The sequence below is a fragment of the Mus pahari genome, chromosome 6 (assembly GCF_900095145.1).
Source record: "Mus pahari chromosome 6, PAHARI_EIJ_v1.1, whole genome shotgun sequence".
NCBI classification, from domain to species: Eukaryota; Metazoa; Chordata; class Mammalia; order Rodentia; family Muridae; genus Mus; species Mus pahari.
This window is the reverse complement of record NC_034595.1, coordinates 28,548,527-28,558,339: the sequence shown is the minus strand read 5'-3', so window position 1 is coordinate 28,558,339 and position 9,813 is coordinate 28,548,527. Positions and strand designations below refer to the sequence as shown.

The 9,813-nt window shown below is 39.7% G+C and overlaps 1 pseudogene; it reads left to right on the top strand.

Moving 5' to 3' along the window:
- The first annotated feature begins 470 nt into the window (after positions 1-470).
- On the top strand, positions 471-1,461 carry LOC110323901 (annotated as a pseudogene).
- Positions 1,462-9,813: the final 8,352 nt, after the last annotated feature.

Sequence of the window (9,813 nt, the reverse complement as noted above, 5' to 3'; positions counted from 1 at the left end):
ATAGTAAGATTTTGGTATATTCTCAGGCATCTGCCTCCTTTGACTCTGCCACTTTTTGAACGTTTGATTTGCAGGTTTTCCATGTGTCTGGGAGCCAGAGACCATCTTCCCAGAGTTTCTTTTTCTACTCAAATTACACAAAATCAGTTACCATTGTTTTCAATGAAGAATCCTGGTAATTCACACACACACACACACACACACACACACACACACACACGTACACGTGCGCGTGCGCGCACAGACACACACATACACACACTTTTATGTATGTGCATGCACACACAGAGTGAAAGTAAGAGTACACAAATGTACGCTCATATACACATGTTTACATCTCTCTCTCTGAACAGAGTTAATGCACCTATAAGACACATGGAATGAATAAATAGCCTAACTTTGACTTTTTACCCAGTGTATGTTGAGTTAGCTCCAGCACCTGTAGGTCTCGTGCCCTGCCCATCCCAGCCATGCTGTCTGCTTTCGTCTGTCCTCCTGGAGATGCTCTCTGGCGCAGTATCAGCACTTTGACCCAGAACAATGCTAAAGTAGCACTACCGGGAGCTTCTAGGGGCATTGGGCAACCCCTTTCACTCCTCCCGAAGTACAGCCCCCTAGTCAACCTCCTGATCCTCTACCATATTGCTCATACACCTGGTGAGACAGCAGATCTGAGTCACATCAAGACCAGGGCAAATGTGAAAGGCTACCTTGGACCGGAGCAGCTGCCAGGTTGCCTAAAAGATTGTGATGTGGTGATCATCCCAGCCGTAGTGCCCGGGAAGCCAGGAATTACACGGGGTGACCTGTTCAACACCAACACTACTATTTGGCCACCTTGGCAGATGCCTTTGCCAAGCACTGCCCTGATGTCATGATTTGCATCATTGCTAACATAATTAACTCCATCATCCCCATCACAACAGATCTTCGGTGTGGTAACCCTTGCCATTGTCAGAGCAAACAAACATGGCAGTTTGTGGCAGAGCTAAACGATTTGGAACCAGCTCAAGTCAATATGCCTGTCACTGGTGGTCACACCAGGAAGATAATAATCCCCCTAATTGTCAGTGTACCCTCACGGTTGACATTCCCCAAGACATTCCCCAGCTGGCCACATTCACTGGGAGGATCCAGGAGGCTGGCACAGAGGTTGCGAAGGCCAAGACTAGAGCAGGTTCTGTCACTCTGTCATCAGCTCTTGCTGGAGCCTGCTTTGTCCTCTCCCTCTTGTAAGCCATGAAAGAGAAGGAAGGAGTCTTTGAGTATTCTTTTGTTCAGTCCAAAGAGACAGAGTGCACTTATATCTCTACATCCTTGGGGTTGGGGAAAAGGGCCTGGAGAAGAACCTAGGCATTGGCAAAATCAGTCCTTTTAAGGAGGAAATGATTGCTGAGGCCATCCCCCAAGTTGAAAGCCTCCATCACGAAAGGCAAGGACTTTGTCAAGAATATGAAGTGAGTGAGAGGTTTGAGCCTAGATCAGCAGCAGCATCCTAACTTATTCAGCATCATGTCATTGGAACCACTTGAGAGTCTAATTTGCTTTGATTGATGGTGTTGTATCAGCAGCAGCCTCCCTTCCAAATTATGGCTGGTCCATTGATAATATCAATAAAGCAGTCTCTGATTTTCTTTTAAAAAAGAAAGAGAGAAACCATTAAAACAGAATTATAAGCCTGCAGTTTTAGTTTCACCTATTAGAAAAACCAATGTCCTCCAAAGTACTTGAGCAGATGAAAGATGCAGATACCTTTAATAATGCAAATTACTGGAGAGTTTGTATACTGACCAGGGCATAGCCAAATATATGATATATATATTGACCATATGAAATTGGCTTTTTAAGTAATGTATTTGCCAAGACTGACCAGAATCTCCTTTTCAATAATGTGTTCCTTAAGTATAATGCTTTATTGATATTTGTATACAATATACATTTTATACTTGAGGCTACAATTACTGAAAATGCCTTCTGTATTTATTGAATAACATGTTTACTGTGTGTATATTGCTACAGAAAGTTTTATTTGTTTGAATGCGGTATGTTTGTTGTAGCAGATTGAATTTAGTCCCCAATGTTGCAATGTAAATATTAGTTTTGTCGTGATTTTCTTGTCATAAATGATTGCGCTAACTTCTTGTACACATATATGCCTTAAGGTTACTCCCTAGTCAAGTCCTTTGTTACAGTTTTATTCATTTGTCCTTGTGTAACTAACATGTCAGGAATGAAACAACAATGGTCCCTGAGGAGTGGCAATTTTCTACAAAGTCTCATGCTGGAATGGAAATGGAAACACAAGCCCTGGTGCCAGTTTAAAGAGAAACTTGTCCCCAGAAAGAGATTTTGTACAGTTCAGACAAGTTTGTCAGATCACCCTCTTAGAGTCAATGAGGGGTCAATGTCGAGTAATAGTTACCAGTGACCAGATTCTTGGTTTCTTTGTAAGTGCTTTGTCAAGTTGATAACAAGGGAAAGAGGGACCCAGAACTGGGAAAAATGCCTCTACTAAAATGGTTTGTGGGCAAGTCTATGGGGGTATTATCTTAATTAGCAATCAATGTGGAAGGGCCCAGCTCACTAAGCATGTTACCTTCCCTGTGGAAGTAGTCCTGCATTATATAAGAATTCAATCTATTTAATCCTTTGGTTCCAGTCTTCCTACCCCATCCCTCCATAACTATATATCCTATTTCCCGTTCTTTGATAGGTTATCCCTCAGTCCCTTACTGTATACCTAAATATAACTTACTCTATACCTGTGGTTATACAGATTGCGTTATGCTTATTAAAAGTTTAAAAGCTACATCTACATACAAGGAAGCATACCATTTTTGTCTTTTGGGGTTTGAGTACTTCACTTAGGATGTTTTTTTGACTACATTCATTAACTTGTGAATTTCATGATTTTCTATTTTAACTGCTGAGTAATATTCCATTGTGTAAATGTGCCACAATTTCATTATTTACTCTGGACATCTAGGCTGTTTCCAATTTCTGGATATTATAAATGGTAAAGCAATGAAAGTAGACGAGCAAATGTCTCTGTGGTAGGATGTAGAGTCCTCTGGATATATACCCAAGAGTGGTAGAGCTGGATCATGAAGAAGACCAAATCCCATCTTTCTGAGGATTGTCACACTGATTTCCATAGTAGCTACACAAGTTGACACACCCACTGCCCTAGCAATGGATAATGTGTCCTGTATCCCACATCCTCACTAGAAAGAGTTGCCATTTATTTTTATTGATCTTGGTCATTGTGACTGATATACGATGAAACTTGAAAGTGGTTTTGGTTTGCATTTCTGAATGTTGAACATTTCTTCAAGTATTCTGAAGGATGTAGTGGGTAAGGGAGAGAATATAAGAAAGGACAACTAAAACTAAGGTCCATCTGAGTGGTCATATATAAACCAACTACAGTTGAAACTTCTTCATGTATTTATGTATGATACACACACATAAGTGAAAGAAATCTAAATATAATTATCAAATATTGGGGAGACAAGTTTCACCTAGAATTCTTTGCTGACAAATAAAACTTCCAAGTCCAGGAATGGGTTATATCTATTTGGGTTTTTGGCAAAAGATATTCTGTGATAACCCCAAACAACTCAGGCTATTTCTGAGGTTACTGGTTGATCCCCACAAACAGAAGGCAAGGCCCTATTACTGAAGCTATCACTTACAAATCTCATGTGATACAGAGAGTCAAGATGAGCCAAACTAGAAGCTTCACTCCTCCTGACTAGTGCTCACTGTACGAAGAGGTACTCTGCATGCTCCCAGAGGTCAAAGGTAACCACCAAACCAGCTATAAATGCGGAGGTCTCCAAAAGTGACCTTTCTGCATGATCTACAAGTACAATAAGGGCATAAACTTTGTGGCAGGAACCATCCACTCTCTGACTGGATTTAAGGCCCATTTCATGAGATGAAACCCATATCTGACATTGTTCAAGTGACTAAGAACCTGAAACTAGATAGGCCATAGACCATAGAGGAAACAAAATACTATTGTTTTGGTAAAGGAATATAGCAATAAAATGACTCCTAACAACATTCCACTATACACATAATTTAAGTGCTTCACTAAGGTATGATCACAGAGACTTCCTCTTGAAGTAGTTGGGAACAAACACAGAAACTCAAATTTGACAATGGGTAGAGAGTTTGAGAGTTTGGAACACTCAGTTCTAAGTTCTCTCTTCATCACGTCTATTTTCTCAGGGCTCTGTGAGCTATGGGAAAGATGAAGCAGAAAGATTATAAGAGCCAGAGAGGATAGATGATGCCAAGTAAACTGTGTCATCCACAGACAAAATAGTACTGACAAACATACAAACTCACAGAACTGTGGGCATATACAAAGCCTGCATAGGTTCACATCAGACAGGGTGCCATGGAGAAATGGACATGATCTCCCATCCCTAACCAAGAAACTATGTTCAATGTACATGGACTTTCAGAGTTTATATTAACCACACTTAAGGGTAGTCTTCATGCCCAGCAGTAAATGACCAACAACAACAACAGTGACAAAAAGTGAACTCAATGGTATTCTTATAAACTTCTGTCTCATATTGCTTTTTTTTCGGGGGGGGGGTATATTTTCTTACTGGTTTTTGCTTATATATTATGGTTTCTAATTTTGTGTTTTTATGGTTTTTGTTTGTGTGTCAGTTTCTGTGTGTTTCTTGTGCTTTTTCTTTTTTAATTTTGTTTTGAGTTTGGTTTGTGTGTGCTTTTAGTTTGCCTGTTTGTTTTATAAAGATGGAAAGAAAGAAGATGTAGAATCGGGAGGGTGGAGATGTGGAGATGATCTGGGCAAAGGTGGAAAACAGGAAACTATGATCAAAACATACTGTATGAAAAAGGTAATGAAAATAAGAAATAAGTGAACAATGTAAAAACTAAATGAAAATATTGCCAGGAATTAAAAATATAACAAGTTAAAAAAGAATCAATGGAAAACCTCACCAGTTGACTGGGTTATGTAAAGAACTATCAGGATTTGAAGAGAAGGTTTAAAAAAAAAAAAAAAAAAACTGGGTCATTTACCAAAGCCAATGAAAACTGAATAGAAGGTCACATGACTGGACCACTTTAGATAATTCGAACATTATAAAAAGGCAAATCTCTAAATTATGGGCAAAGAAGAGGAAAAAATAATCCTTATTTAAAAAAAGGAAAGAAAATGTCAATAAAGTCATAGAATAAAATTTCCCAAATCCTTCGTTAACTAAGAAGTGTCATGGATAGGAGAGAGTTGCTGCCCTGTGCAACCTTGCTTCTGCCTTGTGTGGCAGGCAGTTGAGAAAACTGGCCCTGAAGGCATGAGGAGGAGAGCTTGCCCCTCCCCTCACTGGTTGCCACACAGTGAGCTGTCCCTCATGGCATGGGCCTAGAAGAGCCTGTCCTAAGCATGAGAGGGAAAACTGATGTCACCCCTCACAGGGCAAAGCAAGAGAGCTGGCCTTGGTGTCAAAGGCACAGTTGTGGCCATGGGCTGCCCAACTCAGCTTCTACCCATAAACAGATCCAGGAGTCTGAATTGGCCCACTCCAACATCCAACCCATCCGTGAACTGCTAGAACATGTGAAGGGGCCATTCCTGCCAATCCAAAGTTGCGGGACCTCCGTGACAAAGGACAACAACAAGATATCCAAATGGACTCCTGGTGAGGATTCAGTATTGATAGTATAGCAGGACTCCAGGTGAGGATTCAGTATTGATAGTATAGCAGGAGCCATAGGTCTCACATTCGACCAAAGACTCATTGCTGTGAGCATTTCCAAGTAAAGCTGTGTGAACAAAAGGGTTTAAAGCACTGACACACCACTGCTTTTCCTGCCATATGTTTGTTTTTTTTTTTAATTTCCCTTTTTAATTTTTTGTTTTCTTAGGGGAGGGGGTTGCAAAGGCTGAACACAGATCTGAAGGGATGGGGAAATTAGTGGGATTAGGGTGTGTGATATGACATTCATGAAGAATCAATAAAAAGTTTTAAAAAATCCTAAAACCAGGGAAAGACATACTTACTTCAGTACAAGAGTCATAATGAACATGAAATTGTCATGACCAGAAGGATACTCTCCTTTGCATATTTATATCTAATATTTAATATTTAAAATGACCAAAAAAAAAAAAGCATATTGAAAGCTGCATGAGAGGAAAGATCAAGTCAAACAGTTTATTTTTTAGGGTAAAGTTTGAAAGTCAAAAGTGGTCAAAAAGCATGTCTCAAGTTGTAAAAAGACTATAGCTGCTAAGAAACAACAAAGCATTCTGTTGTAATTGAAAAAAAAAAACTTTCCATGATAAATGCAGACTACAGGAATTTATAAGTATCAAGCCAACCCTATAGAGGATTCTGGAAAAATATAAGAGAAATATGGACAGAGGAAAGAAACTATAGTCATAATGTTCTGCTAAAATCATCGTAAACGCTCATGGTCTTCTGGTGGAGTCCCTGTCCCTTCTGAGTTCTTCAGCCCTTCCCCCAGATCTTCCATAAGACATCCTAAACAATCTAATGTTTGGTTGTGGGTATCTGCAATTGTTTGGGTCAGCTGCTGGGTGGAGCCTCTCGGAGAACAGTTGTGCTGGGCTCCTGTCTGTGAATCCAGGCTAACACATACAAACACAGCTTGAGGCTCCAAGGGAGTTGAAGAGGGAAGGCAAGCCTAAAATGTATGTGATGAAACCCAGTTTATATCATAGAGATCAGGAAAGTGGGAGAAAGAGTGTAATGGAAGAAAGTGGGGAATGAAGACAAGCAAGAAGGAAGGAGGCAGGGGTAAAGGGAAGAGAGAAGAGAAGGGAAGAGAAAGAGGGCTGAGGTCTTAGTTACTAACATATCCTTCCAGAGCATGCTCCATGACCCAACATTTTCTGCTTTGACTTTAGCTCTAGAAGTTTCTGCAGTCCCAATAGAACTGTAAGCCAGAAGCCAACTGTTCAATAAGTAGTTTTAAGAAAATATTTTTTGTTTGTTTGTTTTTTGTTTTTGTTTTTTCGAGTCAGGGTTTCTCTGTGTAGCCCTGGCTGTCCTGGAACTCACTCTGTAGACCAGGACCCTTATACCATAACAGTATTTTTGAAGCATGACCATTTACCTCCTCATGCTAGATTATTTACATGAAAATTAAGAAGAAAGCATCAGTCTTCCACAGGAGGCCTGCCTCTGAGATGAGTATATGTTTGGTAGACTAATTCTGTGAGTGGGGGACTTTTGAGCCAGGCACTGATTGTCAATGAGAATTAGAAAAACAGACAGATGTGTGCCAGGATTCCTGACTATGCCATCACATCCCTGCACTGCTGAGAGATCTCAGTGACCAGGTTCCTAAGGATATTGCGATCAGCCTCTGATTCCAGGTGATACAATTGCCCCTGGGCATTCCTAATTTCCAATTCAGAGTGTATCCCTCCTTCTCTCAGTGCAATATTTCCTTCGCCTTACTCTGCTTTACACCAAGTTAAAATGAGCTAATACATTTAAGAAGCTTAAAACAGATCTGGGCCTCAGGTAAGCAAGTGCTCAATAAATGTTACCTATAATGGTTATTGTTACTATTATTAAAGTCAGTGGGATGTACAACTGAGCTGTCTCCTTCACTGGGTTGCCTATCCCCTGTAATCACAGATTGTTTCCTGGACGTTTTATAGCACACTATAGAGGCTGTTAATCTCACCATGGATGCTTAGCAAATTGAATCGAATCTACCTTTCAGGATTACTTTGAGGATAAAGCATCTAAAGGGCTGGAAGACAACACCCCCCCCCCCCCGTTACAATGCACAAGCTTTTGTTCTGCAGTCAGATCTTAATTATCCACGTGTAGAGTTTCCAGTTCTTAAATTAGCCCCAGCACATGTTTAATCCCCTGTCACTAAAATGCTTCCAGGACTTTGCCCTGAATTAGGATCAGTTCGAGAAGAAAAAGTAATTTTAGTAATTAGCCCATGCAGAACATGATCAAAAAGTTTAATTTTCTACTCCCCAAAGCACACAATACAGATATAAATGATTTTAAATTCTCTGCCTGTTTTCTCCCTTAAATAAGTATGAATGATTAAGAGTTTCCTATAAAAATAAGAATTACTGTTTAATCATGAAAATGCTCGAAGCAATAATCTCTAGGTGGTCGGATTAGATATCATTCTTTCAATTTTGTTAACATATATTCTACAATTTCTTTTAAAAAATGAGAAAATTTGCTTTGTACAAGCAAGTTCACTCCTTTCTACCTAATCACTGCTTAATTATGTTAGAATAAATTTCATGGTGTTCATAAAAACTCCAGAGTAAATTCATTAAAATTAAGTAAATGACCATGTGACCTTGATTAAATTACTTAGCATCTTGGGGGGGTCTTCATGTTTTCATCTGTAAAGTGGAAATAAAATAATTAACTAAAAACCTGGTGTGAAAAATAAAGAGATATGTGGCCATTGCCTCTGGTTCATTCTTCTAAATGTTTTAATCATCCTTTTGATGATTTTTTTGTGGAGTATACTGTCCCGCAAAGAAGCCCCTGGGTGTCAGCTAGGGGGAATTTGGTCATCACACATCATATGTAAACTTTCACATGTGATATAAATGTCCTAAGGTTATTGTCCAAGATACTGCTTTCAGTTCATACCTGCTGGGAAAGGGAATATCATGTATGTGCAATGGAGTGTCACTGGGTAAGGGCAGGGCAGGCCCCCAGCCTGGGAGGAGGCTGATCAATATAGGACACAACTTAATTTTTTTGTTTTTGTTTGGATTTGTGTTTGTACTTTTTTTTAAAACTTGGGTGGGGTTTTATTGATGATGAAGAGGATGATGATGATTTTAGATTGCTTTCATTTTTAGTTTTTGCTTTTCCCTCTTTGCTTTTGTTTTGAGAAAAAAAAGGGCAAACGTACACAAAGTCAGGTAGATTAAGAGGACTTGGAGGAGGCAGAAGAATGTAATCAAAATAAATATAAATAATTATAAATAAGTGAGCAAATTATTTTCCCGTACTTTATCTAAATAAAAATTGTGTCCTTGAGGCAATTGCCAGAGGACATTGTTTGCTTGTTTTTCTGTCCAACCCAATGTTTTTCGAAGAAACTGGAAAGCAGTCCATAAGGCTTGGGCCTTTATTCTGGTTTGGTTTCTATTATGATAAACACCATGACCAAAAGCAACTTGGGGAGAAGGGTTATTTGGCTTACATGTGTCAATCACAGTTCATTATGAGGGGCTATCAGGGCAGAAGCTCAAACAATAACGTGGAGGAAGGAACTGAAGCACAGAGGATAGAAGAATCTGCATTTCAAGGTGTGGTCAGCCTGCTTTCTTATACAGCTGAGGACCAGCTTAGTGGGCCAGGTCTGCCCACTTCAATCAGTAATCAAGAAAATGCCCTTCAGACATGTTTACAGCTCAATCTGCTGGATTCATTTTCTCAATTGATGTCGTTTTCAGGAATGATTTTAACTTGTGCCGAGTTGATAAATAAACCTAACCAGCACAGCCTACTAAACCCAGAATAATGTAAATAGAAAATTTACCTATATGAAAACTGGTAATGGAGCCTGATACCAAAATACTACAGATTAAAAAATAATACCGTACATAATTCACATGTGTATTGCTCAGGGTATCACCAAAAGCAAATCAATCAGGCTTGTTTTAGGTTTTGTTGTTGTTAACAAATGGGATAGAAACCAGGGCACTGTACGTGATGGGCAAGTGCTCTACAACTGATTGAGCCCCCCAGCGCTTCTCCTCTCCTCTCCTCTCCTCTCCTCTCCTCTCCTCTCCTCTCC